General features: G+C 48.8%; 1 protein-coding gene across 4 annotated transcripts in view; it reads left to right on the forward strand.

The window, feature by feature from the left end:
* The window catches only part of Eya2 (EYA transcriptional coactivator and phosphatase 2), a 172264-nt gene that overhangs the window by 46169 nt on the left and 107061 nt on the right, over positions 1–19034 (forward strand). Inside the window, exon 1 of one of the 4 annotated variants that reach the window (XM_040732767.1) lies at positions 7462–7763. The exons of the other annotated variants lie outside the window; for them this stretch is intronic. The gene's annotated coding sequence lies outside the window, so the exon portion shown is untranslated. Of the gene's footprint in view, positions 1–7461; positions 7764–19034 lie in introns of those variants that run through there. 4 annotated transcript variants of the gene reach the window in all.

A 19034-nucleotide genomic window follows, 5' to 3' on the forward strand; every position in this document is an offset into this window, starting at 1 on the left:
ACCGTCTGTTGATTTTCATGGGAAGTCCTGGCTCTACAGCCGCGAGGATCTCTCTCTGGCTTTGTCTTCTTTGTAGAATAGAGTCCATGAGGAGGGTGGGGAAGCAGACTGTGTTTACAGAGCCCCGGTCTGAAGGCTGGCAGTCATGCAGGCCGGGGCAAGGTGAGCAACAGCACTGGTTCCATGAGGTGGCCCTTGAGAGTCCTTGGAAAGCACGTGTGGGAAGGGAGTGCTCTAACAGCCAAGGGCACTTGTTTCATCGGCACCAGGGATGGGACCCAGGACCTTTGTGTATGCTAATCAAGTGCACTATCACTGAGCCACACCCTCAGCCAACAGTTGGGATGGGAGCAAGCACACACATACAGCCTTTTAAACTTCATTCATTCATTCATTTGTTCATCTAGTCATTCACTGGGCAAGAATTCATTCAATGCATATTCTATGCCAGGCGCTGATCCAAGCCCTGGGGACACAGCAGAAACCATCTGGTTTCACTCTCTACCCTCATGGAGTGTATACTAAAGTCTCAAACAATGCCGTCCAAGAAGGGTGTGGCATGGGTTGCACATGCACACTGGAGCCTACGCGCGCACACACACACCCATGCAGTTTGAATGTTCCAGTAGCTAGAAACAAACTGAGAAACCTTTTATTTAATACACCGTGTCCAAGTGTCATCCGCTGGGATAGAGTCAACATTGTGAGGTCATCGATCACTGTGTTACTGGTTTTGGTTCTGGTTCTTGCTGAGCTGCGGTGTTTGGGCACCTGTCACTCTGGACTAGCACACCGTGGCCCTGTGGCTCATGTTGACTGTACAGGATCTGGAAGGAGAGGTGAGTTCCACACAGCGGTACACTCCACTGTCTACCATAGCAGTCACTCGTGGCCTGCGAGACACGGTAGGGTGCCATGCACACCGCTCTAGTGAAACTGAATGGTGAGTGGGAGCGCTGGGGAAGGGCTGCCTGGAAGCGGTGACAGGGTAACAGTGCCAGCAGTCGGGGAGAGGAACGAGATACGAGGAGAGAAGGAATGAACAGTTACACATGGGTTGACGGGCAGCAGGAGCTCCCTGCTTTAAGTGACACTGGGTAGAATCCTGACGCCAGCAGAAGGAAGCAATGAGGGATATGGTGAGTCTGGCTCCTTTGAAGCCATAGCAAAGCTCTTGTGGCCCGGCCAGTAGCCACTGTCCTACATGCTTGGCCACTGTCTCAGCCGGAAGGATAGAGGATGGAGAGATGAAGCCCTTTGTCAGTGATTAGCTATAGCTTTAGCCAATGAGACATGGGGATGTCTTCTGGAGGTAGAAAAGCCCCCCTTGGAGGAAATGAAGACATCCAAAGGGAGACTTTTTCCATTTCCTTCCTTCCCGTCAAGTGAGGCATATGCAGTCCTAAGACACCTGGATGCCAAGAGATACACAAGGTTCTCAGCTAGGATCTTGACACTTGACCCTCCTGGGCCACCATACACACCTTCTGTACATTTAACTGTGTGTGGTGAGCCCAGGGATAGCAAATATTTACCTGGTATCTCCTCAGTGTGAGCTCTTCCTGACAGCTCTTCTCACGGATGCAGGCCTCTCTTAGACACTTTGCCCAGCTGAGGCAGTGTTCACAGCTAAGCTTCAGGGCTGCCAGAGGCTTGGCCCCTGAAAGAAGGGATACTCCACTGGAGGCCACTTGAGAATATTAGCAGACACCTCTGTGTCTTAGGGGCTGCCTTCACTCGGTTAGTTAGCTTTCTAGAACACTGCTCTGTTTCTGTCTCTGTCTCGCGTGTGTGTGTGGGGTGTGTGCATGCATGTTCATATGGACAAATATGCGCTTGCATGTTCATGTGGCGGGCAGATGTGTGCTTGCATGTTCATGTGGCAGACAGATATGTGTTTGCATGTTCATGTGGCAGACAGATATGTTTGCATGTTCACGTGGCAGACAGATATGTGTTTGCATGTTCATGTGGCGGGCACATATTGTTTGCATGTTCATGTGGCAGACAGATATGTGTTTGCATGTGGCTGGCAGACGTGTTGTGTGTCTTCCTTCCCAGCTGCTCTGCACTCTGTGATTTGAGTCAAGGCCTGTCACTGAACCTGGAGCTCACTGTCTGGGCTGTGCTGGTAGAGTGTGAGCTCTACGGTCCTCCTGTCCGCCTCTCTGGTGCTGGGTTTGCAGGTGCACACTGCCAGATTTTCCATGGGTTCTAGAGATCCAGACCCAGGACTTCAGCTTGCATGGCAAGCCCTTTACTAGCTGAGTTTCCTCCCTGGCTCTCTGCCCTTTAATTTTTAAAATTTAAATGCTTAACTTTAAAATCCAATGTTCACACTAATGTTTGAAACTTTTATCCGCCCCAATACTCAGCATTCTTCTAAAAGAGCTTTTCTCCACCTTGGCTCTTTTGCCACTCTGGGCAGATGACGCCATGCTTCAGGGCTGTCCCTTGTCCTGTGAAGCATCTAGCTGCACCCTTGACCTCTGACCTCTGACCCACCCCCTCCCCAAACTGTGACAACCTCCAGATGCTGCCAGGTGTCCCCTGAAGGACAATCCCTTCCCCAGTAAGTGCCACCAGCCACCTGCTGAGTTGGTCATCCTGCTCAGGCATTCACTGTGTGGCTCACCTGTCCTCGCCCATGTTTCTACACCATGGGTCAAGGCTTGGTGCATAATGAGCTCCTTTTCCACCTGAAAAGCTGGCTCCCCGGCCTCTGCTTTGCATTTCTTCAGCCAGGAGAAGCTGTCAAGACTGGGTATGGGGAGGACACTTGCAATCCTGGAACTCGAGAGGCTGAGGCAGGAGCATCACAAACTCAAGGCCAGCCAGGTCTACTCAGAAGCAACCAGTAATGTTCAGCAGCTGTTGTAAATCCCATGGTCTGCAGTGGAGTCCATGGGGACCTTAGCTTTTGAGAGCTGTGACTCCATCTGTCTTCCCTTCCTCTGGATTCCTGGGAATTGAATCCTGGGAGCACATAGTGGGAGCTCTATGGTGGCTGTGTGATGTTATTATCTTGACTCCTTGTTTCTGCTTCTCTCCAGTCCTCCTGGTTTCTGGTTTTCACTCTTTCACGTTGCTTGTTTTGGAATGTGTGTACATATTATGTGAGGGTGTGCACATGTGTGAGCATGCATGCATACATCCATGGAGGTCAACCTCAGTTGGCCTTCCTCGGGACTGTTGCCTTATTTTTGAAGCATGGCCTCTCACTTGCTGGTTAGCCTAGGCTGGCCGGCCAGCCAGTGAGGCCCAGAAATCTGCCATCTCCCCAGCGCTGAGACTACAAGTACATAACACCATGTCTGGCTTCTGTGGGTTCTGGGAATTTAACATGGACCCACACACTTGCATGGAAACTTTCTGACTGAACCATTTCACCACCCCACCCAACCCCGACTCCCCACCCAGAATTTCCCAAACCCCAGGAATTCATCTGCCTAGATTTGTGCCTGAGCTAAAGTGACTTAGTAAAGTTGGGCATCTATTTGCCTACGCCCCTGGCCTGGTTCACACCATAGTATATTCTCTGGGGCTTGACCTTTTTCTACCAGGTTTTGCCTGGATGCTAAACATGGCCCAAGGGACATCCCCAAGGCTGGTTTCAGCTTCCATTAGCACTGAGGAGTGCTTCTTTGTTAGAGCACTAGAATGAAGTGTTAAGAAGTGTGCGGTGTGGGATGCATAGGCCAGTCCAGCCCCCAAGACTCAACCCTACACTTTGAAGTGTGCTGACCCTGCAGTGGTCACTTTGACAGAATGTGTCTCCTCTTAGCCCATCCTTGCCTAATCTGAGGCCTGATCCTAGAGATAGACCATCATAACTGGCTTTGACCCAGCTCTCCCTGTCAGCGCCTGAGGGATCTAAGGGAACTTTCTTCTGTGGCTGGGTTCTAAGAGCTGTCCCTCCAAAGGGTGGAAGAGTGAGGCTGTGGCTCTGTGCCACACTCCATTCCCAGAACTTTGCCAATAGTTAACCATGACATCCTCACCAAAGCCCTCAGAAGCGGCTGCCACCGACTGTGTGTGTCACCATTGGACAGCTGGGGAAAGAGGCAGCAGGGACAAGCAGTGGTGGATCTGGGGAGGAGAACAGGCACCCAGGGAGCTTGCCACAGGCTCTGGCTGGCTCTGCCTGGGCTGCTCAGGAGAGTGCATCGACGGGAGGTGCATATCAGCCATGTGGCTGTGGGATGTTGCCGTTGAATCTGCAGATCCCTGCTGGTGTCACCAGACAAGCTCTCCTGAAGACAGATAGCGGAAGGGTCGACACCACTTTGGAAGCATCCCTGTCCCCTACATTCTTCTAACCCTCCTCACAGTCGAAAGCTAGCTCACGGGAAATACGGTAGAAAGAAAAAATAGCAAAGGCTGTCAGCAGACAGACCCTGACCGTGAGAGTACTGCACAGCACAGGTGGCCTGGTGGCTTCCGTGTGTCAGCTGTCCATACAAGAAAAGACGGTGTGGCCAGTCCCATGTGAGGGTAAGGTATCCTGCATATCTGATATTTACATTACGATTTGTAACAGTAGAAAATTACCATGGGGGGAATTCACCACAACCTGAGAAGCCATGTTAAAGAGTCACAGTATTAGAAAGGTTGAGAGCCACTGGCTTAGGGGGTAAGGGCACTTGCTGCAAGCCTGACTACATGAGTTCAATCCCCAGGGCCTACGTGGTGGAAGAACTGAGTCCTGCAAGTTGCCCTCTGACCTCCACACACTCACCCTGGCAGACAAGCCCCTGTCTCACACGCACGTGCACACAAAACACATGGATAAGAGGTCATTCTAAAAGCTACGGGAAACAACTGTAGATTTGGGTGTGGTCATAAAAACTGTCCATATTTGTAATGTCAGCCCGAGGTTTCGGGTGTGATCTTTAGAACATGCTTCAGCAGGGAGAGAATGAGGCAGGAAGCTCCTAAGAGATGCGTGTCCTGAACCATGCTGAACAGCGTATGTTTATAAGGCGAGAGCAATTGAAGGATCCCCTGTGCCGACCTCTGGCCTCCACAGGAGCTCACATTGTGTGGGGACCCACAGCTCCTCATCTGTTTGAAAGTTCGTGAATGAATCTCCCGACCCTCATCCTGAAACCCCACTTTCAAAAAACGGAAGGGGGTGAAGAAAGACAAACACAGACAAACATAAAACGTCACCACGAATGCTCATAAAAGGGACCAGTCTCCGAGCAAGCATAAAAGTATTTCAAAAGACCAGAAACCACAGCGTGATCCCTTCCGATTTAAGCTAAGGGTGTGACTCTGAAGGCACGAGGGGAGCAGGCATAATCCTGGTGATGGCCCCCTGTGCCCTGCTCCGGCCCTCAGACAGAACCCCACAGGCTCTAGTGAGCGAGCACAGCCACCTGAGCCTTGGAACCCAGGCTGAGTGTCACAGCTGTGTGAGGTTCCCAGGACCATACTGTGCTTCCCTGAGAGATGTACAAACCGGTGTAAAGGGGCCTTCATCATCGTTCAGGGACAGGGACCTAGCTCGGAGGTAGACTAGCTGGGATGCTACATGGCAATGAAAAGAACCGTTAGCGCTTTGTGCTGTGACCTAGAATGAACACTGAGGTATTTCTAATTTTTTGTTTGTTTGTTTATGTGGGTTTGGTTCGGTTTTTTTGAGACAGGGTTTCTCTATGTAGTTCTGGCTGTCCTGTAACTCACGCTGTACACCAGACTGGCCTCAAACTCAAGAGATTCACCAGGCTCTGCCTCCTGAGTGCTGGGAGTAAACGCATGCACCACCAAAGTATTTAATAAGCTAACACCAAAGTATTTAATAAGCCAGATGAAAACACAGTCTCAGGAAAACGTAAGCTTAAATAGCATGGATAAAATGCATTCCTATCAGGTGCGTATCTGTAATCCCAGCACTCAGACAGCTGAGGCAGGAGGATCACCAGTGTGAGGCTAGCCTGGCTTTTTGTCTAGAAAAGCCTAAATAGCAACATCTTTGTGGGCCATGTATGCTTTGTGTGTTTGTGAAAGGGAAAATGCTTATTGGGGTTTATCACATCAGCTGTGGGACATAGGTACCATATGGAAAATGAAAACGTTTTAAAGTATTCTGAGACACTGTTGAGGTAATCAAAATTGTGTCTTAGGGAAAAGGGCTGGGGATGTGACTCGGCTGGTAGAATGTTTGCCTAGCGTGCATCAAGCCCTGCGCTCCATCCCCAGCGCTGAGTAACCAGGCTTGGTGCTGTATCCCTCTTGCCCTCGCACTTGAGAGGTCAGGGTGAGGTCAGCCTGAGCTACATGAGATGGGGTGGGAAGGCGCAGGGAAAACAACTCCTGACTCATCCCACAGAGGCCTGGGCTCTGTTGTCTGCACCCACTGTGTGTCCACGCCCCAGATGCAGGGTCCCGGCAGAGCTGGGATAGCAGACCCCACTCTGGATTGTCACTGCAAGAGTAGGGGCCTTGTAGGTGGGCTCTGCCACCGCATCCCCTATGCCTGGAGCGGTGCCTGCTCCCTCTCCCTGTTGCAGCTCTGGGCATGCTTAGTCCCCTTTCCCGTGCTCAGAACCAAGCCAGGCACGCCAGGCAGAGGTTGTAACGGAAGCAGCTTCTCAAGCCATGCAGGCCGCTGCGGCCTCTTGTGGGGGGGCAGTAGCATCTATCCTTGTGTACTTCTGCATGGAGCCCCACAGACAGAACGCCAGCCCGGGTTCTCAAATGAGATGCCCGGAGGACCTGGGCAGGTGATGTTAATCAAGGTAGTGTCTGGGGAGGTGATAAAAGCTGTGACCAGTGCTGTTTGGCACATGTAACAAGCACACAATAAATACTGGTTGGATGAGTGCCTTTATTCACGGAGTTCATTCATTTATCATGCCACAAATATTTATGAAAACCACTACTAAAATCCCTGTAGGAGATTTGAGGACTAGCGGGGGACCTTTTAAAAAGACAAAAATCCCTGCTATTAGAAGGCTTAAAGTGTGGTGGGGGAGGCTGATGGAAATTAAATCACACACACACACACACACACACACACGCACACGCACACGCACACGCACACTGAGTGGTGTTTCAAGGGCAGGAATGGAGACCCATTCAGGACTGGGGCAAACGTAAGAGAGCTGAGGCCTCTGAGAGCGAACTACAGGGAATGGTGTTGCTCATGCAAAAGCCTTCTTAGGAGAGGGAGCACGACAAGGCCTGACAAGGAGATGCCACACTAAGGCTGCTTCAAAGGTCCACTCCAAAGCAAGAGCAGGAAGCAACCTGAGGTCACACAAGGACAGCAAGGGGAGCTAAGGGCTGTCACAGATAAGGCACTGGAGGGATGCCAGAGTGGCCCCGGGGAGATGGGTGTGGAGGCCACAGCAGCATTCCGGGGCAGAGGAGGTGGTGGCCAGGAACTAAGTGGTGGCCATGGGAGTGAACTTTGCAGGACCTGGTGAAGGATGAGACTTGAGAGCTCTGGGGCAGGGGAGAAGACAGTTTCCTGTGTGAGCACCTGTCCCCATCACAGGGGCATGGGGCCCAGGCTGTTAGAGATCAGCAGGCACTTTTGTGCTTGAAGTCAAATGGGGATGAGGCAGCCAGGAAGGCTGTTTGGATCACAGCTGTCTACCCAGAAGCCAGAGATTGCTGTCAACAGGCTTCGATTTCAAGCCCTCCACGGATGGGGAGTGTCGGCCTTCTCCAAAGCCCGCCTGGCCTGTCTGTCCTCTCTCCTTCTCCCAGGGTGGGCCCCTGTGCTCAGCCAAGGTAGCCCTGTGCTAGGAAAGGTGAGTGGACCCACCGCCTGGGACCCTCCATCTGCTTTTGATCTTTGCCACCCTTTGAAGTCACCCCGCCCCCAGCTCCAGCTGTCAGCTCTGCTCCTGGGCAGCCCTGGCTCCCCACCTCAGCCCCTGGGGACCTGGGTGGTGACAAGGGTAATAAATGGAGCACCGGCAGACAGCAGCAGCAGCAGCCCCTCCCTCAGAAGACCGAGAGGCAGGGCCATTGAAGGCTTTTTCCTGCTGGTTCCAGAATCAGTTCTGAAGGTGGGGGCAGCATAGTATCCAGTCGTGCACACAGGGAAAAGGTTTCTGTTTGGGGGTGGGATTTTGCAAATGCCTTCCACAGGTGTGCTCTCTTTCAGGCCTGTCTGTGTACAGGCTGTCCTCCCACCCCTGCAGAGAGAGGAGCTGCTGCCCTGAGCAGGCCTGTGGGGGAGCAGCCTGGGAGGGAAGATACCCCCCCCAGATTGTGGTGCTCAGCTCTGTCCTTCAAACTGTAGAAAAACCAGTGGCTTCTGGCAATGACTGTCTCAAACCCCATTGCCCCCCCCCCCTCAGTGAACCCCATGGTGTGTTTAAGGCCTTAATCATGTGACACAGACTGTGTCCTGAGCTACCCTTGGGAGCTCACTCTCTGGCACGAGCTTTCTCTGATTAAATCCTCAGAATAATCTGACAGCCTAGAAGATTCTATTAGTTCTTCATCCACATAGCTGAAGCTCAAGAGGTTTTGATTGCTTGTCCCAGATCATACAGAGGGGGTAGCTGAGGGGGTAGCTGAGGGGTAGCTGAGGAGGTAGCTGAGGGGGTAGCTGAGGGGGTAGCTGAGGGGTAGCTGAGGGGTAGCTGAGGGGGTAGCTGAGGGGTAGCTGAGGGGGTAGCTGAGGGGATAGCTGAGGGGGTAGCTGAGGGGGTAGCTGAGGGGTAGCTGAGGGGGTAGCTGAGGGGGTAGCTGAGGGGTAGCTGAGGGGGTAGCTGAGGGGGTAGCTGAGGGGGTAGCTGAGGGGTAGCTGAGGGAGTAGCTGAGGTCAGCCCCTGTAAGAAGATGACAAATCTGGGACTCTGGGTTAGGGAATAGATTTTATAGTAAACTGGGACCTGGGTCTATTATCTCTCTCTCTCTCTCTCTCTCTCTCTCTCTCTCTCTCTCTCTCTCTCTCTCTCTCTCTCTCTCTCTCTCTCTCTCTCTTTGTATGTGTGTTTCTGTATGTCTGTGCGTCTGTATGTAGACATGAATGGGTGTCTGTGTGTTACGTGTGCACTTGTGCAGGTGTGTGCACCTGTGTCATGCTCACACAGAGGTCAGAGAAGCATGCTAGACGGCCTGCTCTATCATTCTCCCTCTGTCTTTCTCCTTTGAGACAGGGTCTCTCCATGGGTCTGGCAGTAGGCTGAAAGCAAATCCCAGCAGCCCATGTGCCCCTCATAGCACCGGGGTTACAGGCTAACAGGGCCACACCTGCCCTTTCACGTGGGTGTCAGGATCTGAACTGAGGCCCTCATGCTTGCACAGCCAAGCTCTCTTACTCCCTGAGGTGTCCTCCCGGCCCCAAAGCTCCGCCCAGTCTCCTTGCACACTGTGGTCCGTAGTTCACACCCTGGACTCAGACTCAGAGTGAATGAGTCCTGGTTCTCTCACTAAGAGACCAGGTCACTGTGAACCTTGGTCTCCTCATCTCTGCCTGCTTCATAGGATGACACAAGATGACACTAGACAAGAGTCTTTAGCCCCAGAGTGAACACTCTTTGTTTTTTTGTTTTTCTTTTGTTGTTGCTTTTGGTTTTTCAAGACAGGGTTTCTCTGTAGCTTTGGAGGCTGTCCTGGAACTCACTCTGTAGACCAGGCTGGCCTCTAACTCACAGAGATCTGCCTGCCTCTGCCTCCTGAGTGCTGGGATTAAAGGTGTGCGCCACCACCACCCTTCGTGAACACTCTTTAAGTGGAAGATTTATTAATTTCTATTTTCTCTAAAATGAGAACATAGCCAGGCTAAGCTCTTTGAATGCCTCAAGACACCAAAGAGATCTGTCTTCCTCCTCCTCTGCCCCAGTAAGTCAGTAACAAAACCACAGCTCACAAAACACAAACTCGCCATGCCAAGCCACCACAGAACAGGAAATGCTTAGCCAGCAGGAATGACTCATGAATTGCCAGTGCCTGGGCTTGGCTCAGACCTGAACCTGGATTTATCACTTATTGGGAAACATGGGGAAGGTACTTTCAGCCCCTGGATCACTGGGAGCACTGGAGGAACAGATCCAGGAGCACTGGAGGAACAGATCCAGGCAATTGCCTGGTATGTGATGGCTCTTGCCATCTAAGAGCTGCAAACTCCCAGAGTTCGTGTCAAACCGTCTGTCTGCATGGGAGCCTGGAGCTGGAGAGGGCAGTGGGAAAGGCCAGCTGTCAATCAGTAGACTCGCAGTCTCATCACCTTGTGAAGGCCAACATCGCTACTACTGCGGAGGCAGGTTATGCCACCCGCTTGTCTGTCTCCAAACCACGGCATGTTTGAATTGCTCAGAGGTGCTATAGTTTGGGTGCCTTGCATTGCCTGGCAGGGAATCAGGCTCAGTCAACTGTGCTTATTCCTTTTTAAATCTTCTCTTTCTTTCTCTTTTAAAGTGTGTGTGTGTGTGTGTGTGTGTGTGTGTGTGTGTGTGTGTGTGTGTGCTCACTCGCTCTGTCAAGGAGCTTGGGTGGAGGTCAGAGGACTTGGGAGTTGGTCCTTAATCTCCCACCTTGTTTGAAACAGGCCTTGTGTTCACTGCTTCATACCCCAGGCTAGCTGATGGGGAAGCCTCTCCTGTCTCTACCCATGTCACGATGTAGGAGCCCTGGGATTAGAGATATGTCCACCTTTACGTGGGCTCCGGGGATCTGAACTCAGGCCCTCACGCTTCTGTAGCAGATGCTTTTCCCACTGCGCTGTCTCGGCAGCCCCTGTCCTTACTGCTTTTTACCCTGTGTCTGAGTTTTAGGTCATGAGTTGTCTAGCAGAGGTCTTGACTCAGCTACTGAGCCAGTTCTCAGGAAATGAACCTGGAAAGGACTCGTCTTTAAAGTATCACACCCTGATTGATAGATTCTTTTGCAGACTATATATGGTCCCCTAAGTCTGTTGCTGTGGTTTTTATTTTAAAGTCTGTCTGGAATTATTCCAGCTTTCCTAGTGTTTATATCATGTGGATTTCCTCAAATATTATTTTTTTTGCCTGCAATTTGCTATTCCAATGGCGTGTCTTGCAATGTTTTCAAGTTCTCTAGCTTTATCTTTAAAAATGGTCTCATACAAAGCATGTCAGCTTTAAAAGTCTGATCTGATAATCTTTGTTGTTACTGTTATTTCCATTGGGAGCATATGCCAAAGGGCACGTGTGGAGGCCAGGGGACAACTTTGTGGGGTTGTCTCCACCCCTTTACATGCATCCAGGGATTGAACTCAGGTCAGCAGGCTTGCACTGTCAAGCACATTTACCCACTGAGCCATCCCACCAGCCCAACCCTTGTCTTGTAACTGGAAGGTTTATCCTGCTTATATTTATACTACTATAAAAGACTGCAAATGGGCAGTAAATGGTTACATCCATTTTCATTCTTTAAGTGACTACTGTAAAAACTCATAATATGGACCCCTGGTGGTTCTTGATGTTGATAATTAGCACATGTACCTTTTCTAGACAAGCCAGACTGAACATGTTGGTCCCTGGCCACTCACACATTTGCCCTTTTATGTTGCTGGGTATCCTTGCTGAATTGTCATGCTTCCACAAAATGACATTTGGTACTGTAGGTCTACTGATGGTAAAAAAAAAAAAAGAACACAACTCTTGCTTCATTTTTATTTGGTTTTCATTTGTGTATGAGCTGAGTGAGTATGTATACATACGGATACACTCCCTTGTCTGTGCACATGGAAGATGCCTTCCTCCATGGCTCTCTCCTTTAATCTTTGAGATAAGACCACTTACTGAACCTGGAGCTTTCTATTTGGACTGCACTGGCTGCCCATCAAGCTTGTCCCTGCACCCCCACACTACAGGTGTGGGCCGTCTTCTTACTCCTGGTTCTTACACAGTGCTGGAGACTGGGCACCATCCCTTGTAACATGAATAAACAAAAGACCCAGAGACTGATATTGGGGTTCAAGCTAAATGTCAGAAAAGCAAAGCAGCCGGCCACTAGCTTCTTACCTCTACCTCAGCCTGAATGGGCTGGTCGTGTCTCCACAATCTCTCACCAAGCCTCAGACTGTTACCTTTCTTCAGCTTGGCTGGAGAATGAATGCCTCTCTGAGACTTGCTTCTGTCTTACATACTTCCCTAATGTTGGGATTAAAGCTGTGAGCTATAATTCTCTTTTAGATTGATTCAATCTTGGGTAGATCTGGGTGACCTTGGACTCACAGAGATCCATCTATCTCTTAATCCCGAGTCCTAGGATTAAAGGTGTGAACCACCACTCCCTAGCTTCTGGCTGCTGGGATTAAAGGTGTATGCCTGGCTTCTATGGCTTGTGGCTGACTTTGCTTTCTGAATCCTCAGGCAGGCTTTAATAAATCATAAATAATATATCACTATAGTCACTCATGCCTGCACAGTGCTGGAGACTAACATCAGTCCCTCATGCCTGTATGGAGAACATTCTACCCACTGAGAAAGCTCCCCAGACCCTTATCATCATTTTTTAAACAGTTTTCTTTTTCTTCACTGGCATGGAATTCCATATTGAGATATAGATTTAGTCATAAGTCTTTATTCTATTTAGAGAATATGTTTCAGTTATTCTTATCATTCTTTCTTTAAATAGAATCTATCTTTTATCCCTCCTGCTCTGAGTCAGGGATGAGCAGCTCAACTATTCCAAACCCAGGCATGACCTGCTCTGTGTAGACCCTGCATGTTTCTACCGAACTTCTTAATTCTGTCATCCATGTCCTTAATGCATCTGTGACAGTCGTATGTCAGTTTCCCTTAAAGCATCGTGCTTTACTTCTCCCTTCTCCAGGGCTTCTGTGGCCCCCGTTGCATGTGTGTTAGCTCCTTTACCATGAGTAGTCTTTATTCTTTGCTTTTCCAAAACATGTGCCCTAATTTTATGGTGCCACACCTACGAATCGGCCCTCCGGTTCACTAATCTTTTCTCTCACCGCGTTTACTCTGTGGTTCCACTGAGGTTTGTGTTGTATTCTCAGTTTTGCTTGTCTCATTTTGCAGTTCTGCAGTTTCCACTTGATTTTTTTAACATTCTTGTGCTTCAGTGCATTTTTCACCTTCAATCTACCCTCTATGCCTTTTTTTCACACTTGCTGGGAAGCCCATTCTGGCAGCCCTGATCTCTGGTTCTCAAGTAGTTTGTTTGGTTTTCAGTCTTGGACTCTGATCCTTTGGTCGTACCTCCTTACATGTCTGGTAGTTTGGCATTTGGTTTTGTTGTTGTTGTTGTTTTTGTTTTGTTTTGTTCTTATTGTGTTTGAAAGCAATGTGGAGACTCCAGGACATTACCTCTTCCTTAGAGGAAACGGCTGCTCTTCTTCCGTCAGGCCCCGATGGCAGAGGCAATCCGTCATCCAGTGTGAGATTAAGGTGTGACACGGTGCAGTATCTATTACTCCAAGTCAGGGATCAGTGAAACCCTGCAATATGCTTTGTTGGTGCCTGACGGGAGTGGCGTGTGTATGTGTTGGCACATACATCCATGTGTGCATGTTGAGTTCGCAGAAGGACTGATGCCCTTGCTCTATCCCTGACCACTGTCGCCCCTTGTGACAGGTCTCTCCCTAAACCTGGAGCTAGGCTGGCGGCCATCAAGCCCTAGCAATCCTATTTCTGCCCGCCCACTACCCCCACAGTGCTGGAGTTACAGGTAGCCACATGCAGGTTTTCACGTGGGTGCTGAAGATTTGAACTCAGGTCTTCATGGCTCATTTGGCAAATGCTCTTATCTACTAAGCTACTTTCCCAACTCAAAAGCCTAAGGTACTGATTAAGACCCCCATCTCTGAGGGACAACCTTCTCTTTGGCTTCTTGCTAAGGAACTCCTTTCTGCTTGGATTTTCTGCTGTCCTCGCCCCAACTTTTCAGCAATTTCCCCGAAAGCAACCCCTTCTGCAATTTCAAGCAGCACTCTGAGCCCTCACATTTCTACGATTTCTTCCCCTTGTGTCTGAGCTGCCCTAGTGACTTTGTCTCAACAGCGCAGTGAGACAGGAAAACACTGAGGTGTCATGTTGCTCTTGCTCATGACTTGATAGGTGTCTTGAGAGAAAAGAACGTAGAGGCTAGACTTAACTCTTACCATCCTCAAGCTTGGAGAGCCTGGGCCCTCAAGTCTTGCCTTCACTGTTTTTGAATACCTTAAAACATTCTTCCTAGCTAGGCAATGGAGATGCACACCTTTAATCCCAGCACTTGGGAGGCAGAGACAGGCAGATCTCTGTGAGTTCGAGGCCAGCCTGGTCTGCAGAGGGAGTTCCAAAGCTACATAGAGAAACTCTGTCTCAAAAAAAAAAAACAAAACAAAACAACAAAAAACGAAACAACATTCTTCCTAGTATCTGGTTTTTATTGTGATTGAGAAAGTGAGTAAAATTTCAAACTATGCTGTCACCAACACTCAGGTGAATGTCTGCGTGTGCCTGGTGCCTGCAGACATTAGACGCGAGTGTTGCATTATCCTCTGGAACTGGAGATACAGATGCAGGTAAAATATCCATACACAGAGAATAAAATTTAAAATATACCTTCTTCCTTCCAGAAATGAAGGAAACACACAAATGGAAGATTCAAAAGAGAAATTCCAAGCATGTGGAACTAGGGACACAGCCATGATGGGCACCTGCTTAGCATGCACAAGGCCCTAGGTTCCCGTGGGGGATGGGGGAAGAAATTGCTATTTTGAGCTAGGAGTGGCAGCACATTCCCATAATCCAAGCCCTCAAAAGGTGGAGGCAGGAAGATCAGGGGTCAGCTTCAGCTATGCAGTGTTTTCCAAGCCATCCTGGGCTATATGAGACCCTTCCCCCAAAGAAAGGGGTCGGGGAGAAAAGAGAAAGGAATTTACAACATCTGAAAAGAATAATAGACTAATATAAGCCTCCCAGACATGTTAACAAGAAAAAACCCTAAGCAACAACAACAAAGAAAAGCTATAATAATAAAGATAGACAAGAATAAAGGAAATAAATATGCAATTCTCCCCAACTTGTCATCAGCGTGTGAGACGGGAATGAAAATGACTGTGAAATGATGCTTCCTACCTTTCAGTATGTGGGTTAGAGCTCTGGGTATGCCGAGTGTGTTGGTCAGACTGCCCCTTGATGCTTAGAGGCAATGCCTCATTTCAGAGGTGTCAGGCCACAACTGCCTGACTCCATGGCTGTGAGGGTGAAGTGACACCGACCGACCGCAGACCAGGTGCCTTATCTCGGGGACTGGATCCCCAGCCGGGGACCAAGCCTTCCACACACCAGCCTTTGTATGGAAACCACAACACCAATGTAATATCGAGCCGTGAAACTGAAAGCCTGTGTGTGACTAGTGGGAGTCTTAAAAAGCAGGGGAATTAGGAGGGATGGCTGCTAATGTTTGGTGAACTTTAACATTTCAAGTCACAAGAAAATCTTGGTCCGTGTGGGATATGCGTGTGCATTTTAAGGATACATGGATACGGGCTGAGAGATGATTCAGTCAGTAAAGTTCTTGCCTCACACGCATGAGGACCTGAAATCAAGCCGCAGAACCCACCCTGGCATTGAACAGTTGTGATCCCAGCACTAGGAAGGCGGGGCTCACTGGCCAGTCAGCCGAGGCTACAAGTCATAGTCCCAGGCTAATAAGACTCAGACTCAAACCAAAGGTGAAACGTGCCTAAAGAATGACATTCAAGATCTCTTCTGACACACACACACACACACACACACACACACACACACACACACACACACGCATATGCAAATTACAGATAGATGATAGATAGGTAGATAGACAGACAGACAGACAGATATTGCTTACATGGATAGTTAGATGTCCATTACAGCATTGTTTGGAATGGGTAAGAGATGGTAGCCATCTGAATGCCCTCAACAAGGCAGTGCACTTATGGCTACAACCTAGGCTTCCACCCAGCAATGCATGTTTTTACAAGTCACAGTGCAGATTGAAGATAAAAGCCTAACAATTGGGCCTGGAGAGATGGCTCAGTGTTTAAGAGAACCTAACTGCTCCTCCAAAGGTCCTGAGTTCAATTCCCAGTAACCATATAGTGGCTCACAGCCATCTGTGATGGAATCAGATTCCTTGTGGTGTGCATGAAGACAGAGCACTCATAAACATAAAATATGTGAATAAGTAAATCTTTTGTAAAAGGCCTAACAAATCTGTGAATTGGAACAGGTGCCACCCAAAAGATGGCACAGTGATGTCTACAACAACCATATTTAACTATTTCATGCATTAGAGATTAGAGTCATTGTCTAGGGTGGTGTGGGAAATGAAGGTAAGAGAGAAAAGGTTTGGTCCAATAGAAAGATGCTGGTTATTAAGTATGGATTTCTTTCGTTTATTTTTTTTAATCGACACAGGATTTTGTGTAGCCGAGGCTGGCCTTGAACTCACTATATATGTATATGTGTATGCGTGTTGCTTCTAGGAAACCAGACTTAGTTTTTGAGACAATCTTTCTCACTGGGACCTGAGGCTCACTGATCAAGCTGAAGTGTTTGGCCAGAGATCCTCCTGTTTCTTTCTTCCCAACTCTGGGATTACAGGCATGTGCCACCATGCCCATGTTTTTACATGGTGCTAGGATTTGAACTCAAGTCCTCATGCACAGGAGGCACTTTACCTTCCCAGCTTTTTTTGTCACTGTCCCTCACTCTTTCTTCCTTCTTCCCTCCAGCAGGTGTTAATGGGGTAACAGAGTGACAGGATACTGTGTTGGGTCCTATGGGGAAAACCAAATTGATTTCCAAGCCATTGGCAGCTTAGGTGGGAATGCACATAAAATCTACCAAATTTCAATCACTTTCCTCTGTCCCATAGCAGAGACTCCAAGGCGCACACCCACCAGAGTGTAGTCCACAAGGACCATTTGGATATGAGGACACTCTTATCCAGCAGAACTGTGTAAAATCCCTAAGTTATGTGACAGAGGCTGGGGGTGTCTCTCTGCTCTGTTCTGAAAATACGTATGCCCAGGCTCTCCAGAGAAAATGACTCAGGGGACCTGAGAGAAGAGTAATAAGAAAAAGAGGGAACAGGAGTCAAGCACGGTACAATCTTTGGCAAACACCAGCCCTGTGCCTTAACCAGCATGGGCCTTGGTTATTTGGCTCCAGCTATGGTTTCCAAACATAATCATGGTGTCATCCCCTGGTTTCCAAGAGAAGGCAAGAGCCTAAGCTGCCATGCGGTGTTGTCTTGTTAAGCTCTTCCAGCTACTTCTAAGTACTAGGGAGAACGTGCTTCGTGCCGTTTATAAACTGGGTTTGACAGTTTTACCAGCAGCCCCAGTCTCTGAATGCCACCCTCCAGAGACAGCGAAGTGACATTTGGGGACCAAGATTTTTATGTCATCTTTCTTTTAAAGTTGTTATCTCCTGACACCCTAGAAGAAGAAGGAAGTGATAGGGGTTCAGTGTAAATTTCTGTCACCCACAGACAGGTGACAGATTTGAAGTCTATTGCTGCAGAGGTCACAATCCACCCTGCAGGGCGTAAGGAATGAGACATCAAAACCTCCACCCTGCAGTGCCTGTGGCAGTTTGGGAACAAGGAGATGGACACTTATGATGCCTGTGTATGTAGGAACAAGAGGACCAATAATTCTCTGTTCATGTAAAGTCCCGAGTGCCCATTGGTTTGTGTGGGCACTCTCTTACCAGTTTAGAAACTTTATATAAAGCACTTTCAGGCTGGGGGGTATGGTTCTGCGGGTAGAGTGCCTGCTGTAAGGGCATGAGGACCTGAGTTTGAATCCCCAGCACCCACATCAAAAGTTGTACATCATGGCACACAGCTGTGACTCCAGTGTCTGGGAGAGGAGAATGGAGGAGCTGGGGCTTATTGTCCAGCCAGACTAGCTAAACAGCCATCTGTAGCCTCAGTGAGAGATGCTGTCTGGAAAAATTAAGGTAGAGAAGTGACTGAGGGAAGACATCCCAACATCAATCTATGTTCCCCACCTGCACCTGTTCAGGTGAGTATACCCTCACATACACGCCTGCACATCCCCTCACATACATGTCTGCACATGCATACATATGCCACACACTGTTAAAACTTGTCTCAGACATACAAAAGTACAGGAAACCATAGAACAATGGTGTACCCCCAACCTTGCTTGCTGATCAACTTTTGCCGTGGAATATTACTGTAACTGGGCAAAGATGTGTTAAATTTGTTTATACTGTGGAATATTGCCTTAACCATGTGAAGGCGTGTTACATTTGTTTATGTTGCATTTGTTTATCAATGTAAGGATGTGTGCTTAATTATGTAAAGACGTGTTGCCTTTGTCTCACCTTGCCTGCCTAAGGCACCTGATTGGTCCAAAAAAGAGCTGAATGGTCAATAGCTAGGTAGGAAAAAGGATAGGCGGGGTTGGTGGGCAGCGAGAATAAATAGGAAGAGGAAACTAGAGAACGAAAGAGAACGAGGAAGACACGCTCAGGGCAAGAAGCCTGGCAGCAGCCAGCAGACATGAGAAGCAGTGAATGTAAGACATACAGAAGGAGAGAAAAGTAAGCCCCAAGGCAAAATGTGGACAAAGAGAAACGGGTTACTTTAGGTTAAAAGAGCTAGCCAGAAACGAGCCTAAGCTAGGCTGACCATTCGTAACGAATAATAAGCCTCTGTGTCATGGTTTTGGAGCAGGTTAATGCCCCCCAAAAAGCCTGCTACAAACTTTTTCCCCCAGATGTTAAATAGCTTCAGCTTTGGGGACCCACCCACAGCCTCTCTTAGAGGACTCTGCCTAGAGGTTGTAGCGTGATAGTAACCATGGATATGACAGTGAGTTGAAGCCTGTTGGAATTTTACTCAGGGACACTGACAGTTCAGTTTTATGTTGTATTCACTTGTCGGGGAATGGTGTCCTTCTTTGGATTTTTTCCAACCCTTTGAAAGTATGACAACCTGGTCTGCGGACATTACTCAGTGGTAGAGCACTTGCCGTACATTGCAAGGCCCTGGATCCAATCTCTAGCACTGCAAAGAAGGAAATGTGAAAAATTGAAAGCTATTCTTAGCTCACAGGTTGCAGTAGGAGACAG

Source organism: Mesocricetus auratus, unplaced genomic scaffold, assembly GCF_017639785.1.
Source record: "Mesocricetus auratus isolate SY011 unplaced genomic scaffold, BCM_Maur_2.0 Super-Scaffold_100028, whole genome shotgun sequence".
NCBI classification, from domain to species: Eukaryota; Metazoa; Chordata; class Mammalia; order Rodentia; family Cricetidae; genus Mesocricetus; species Mesocricetus auratus.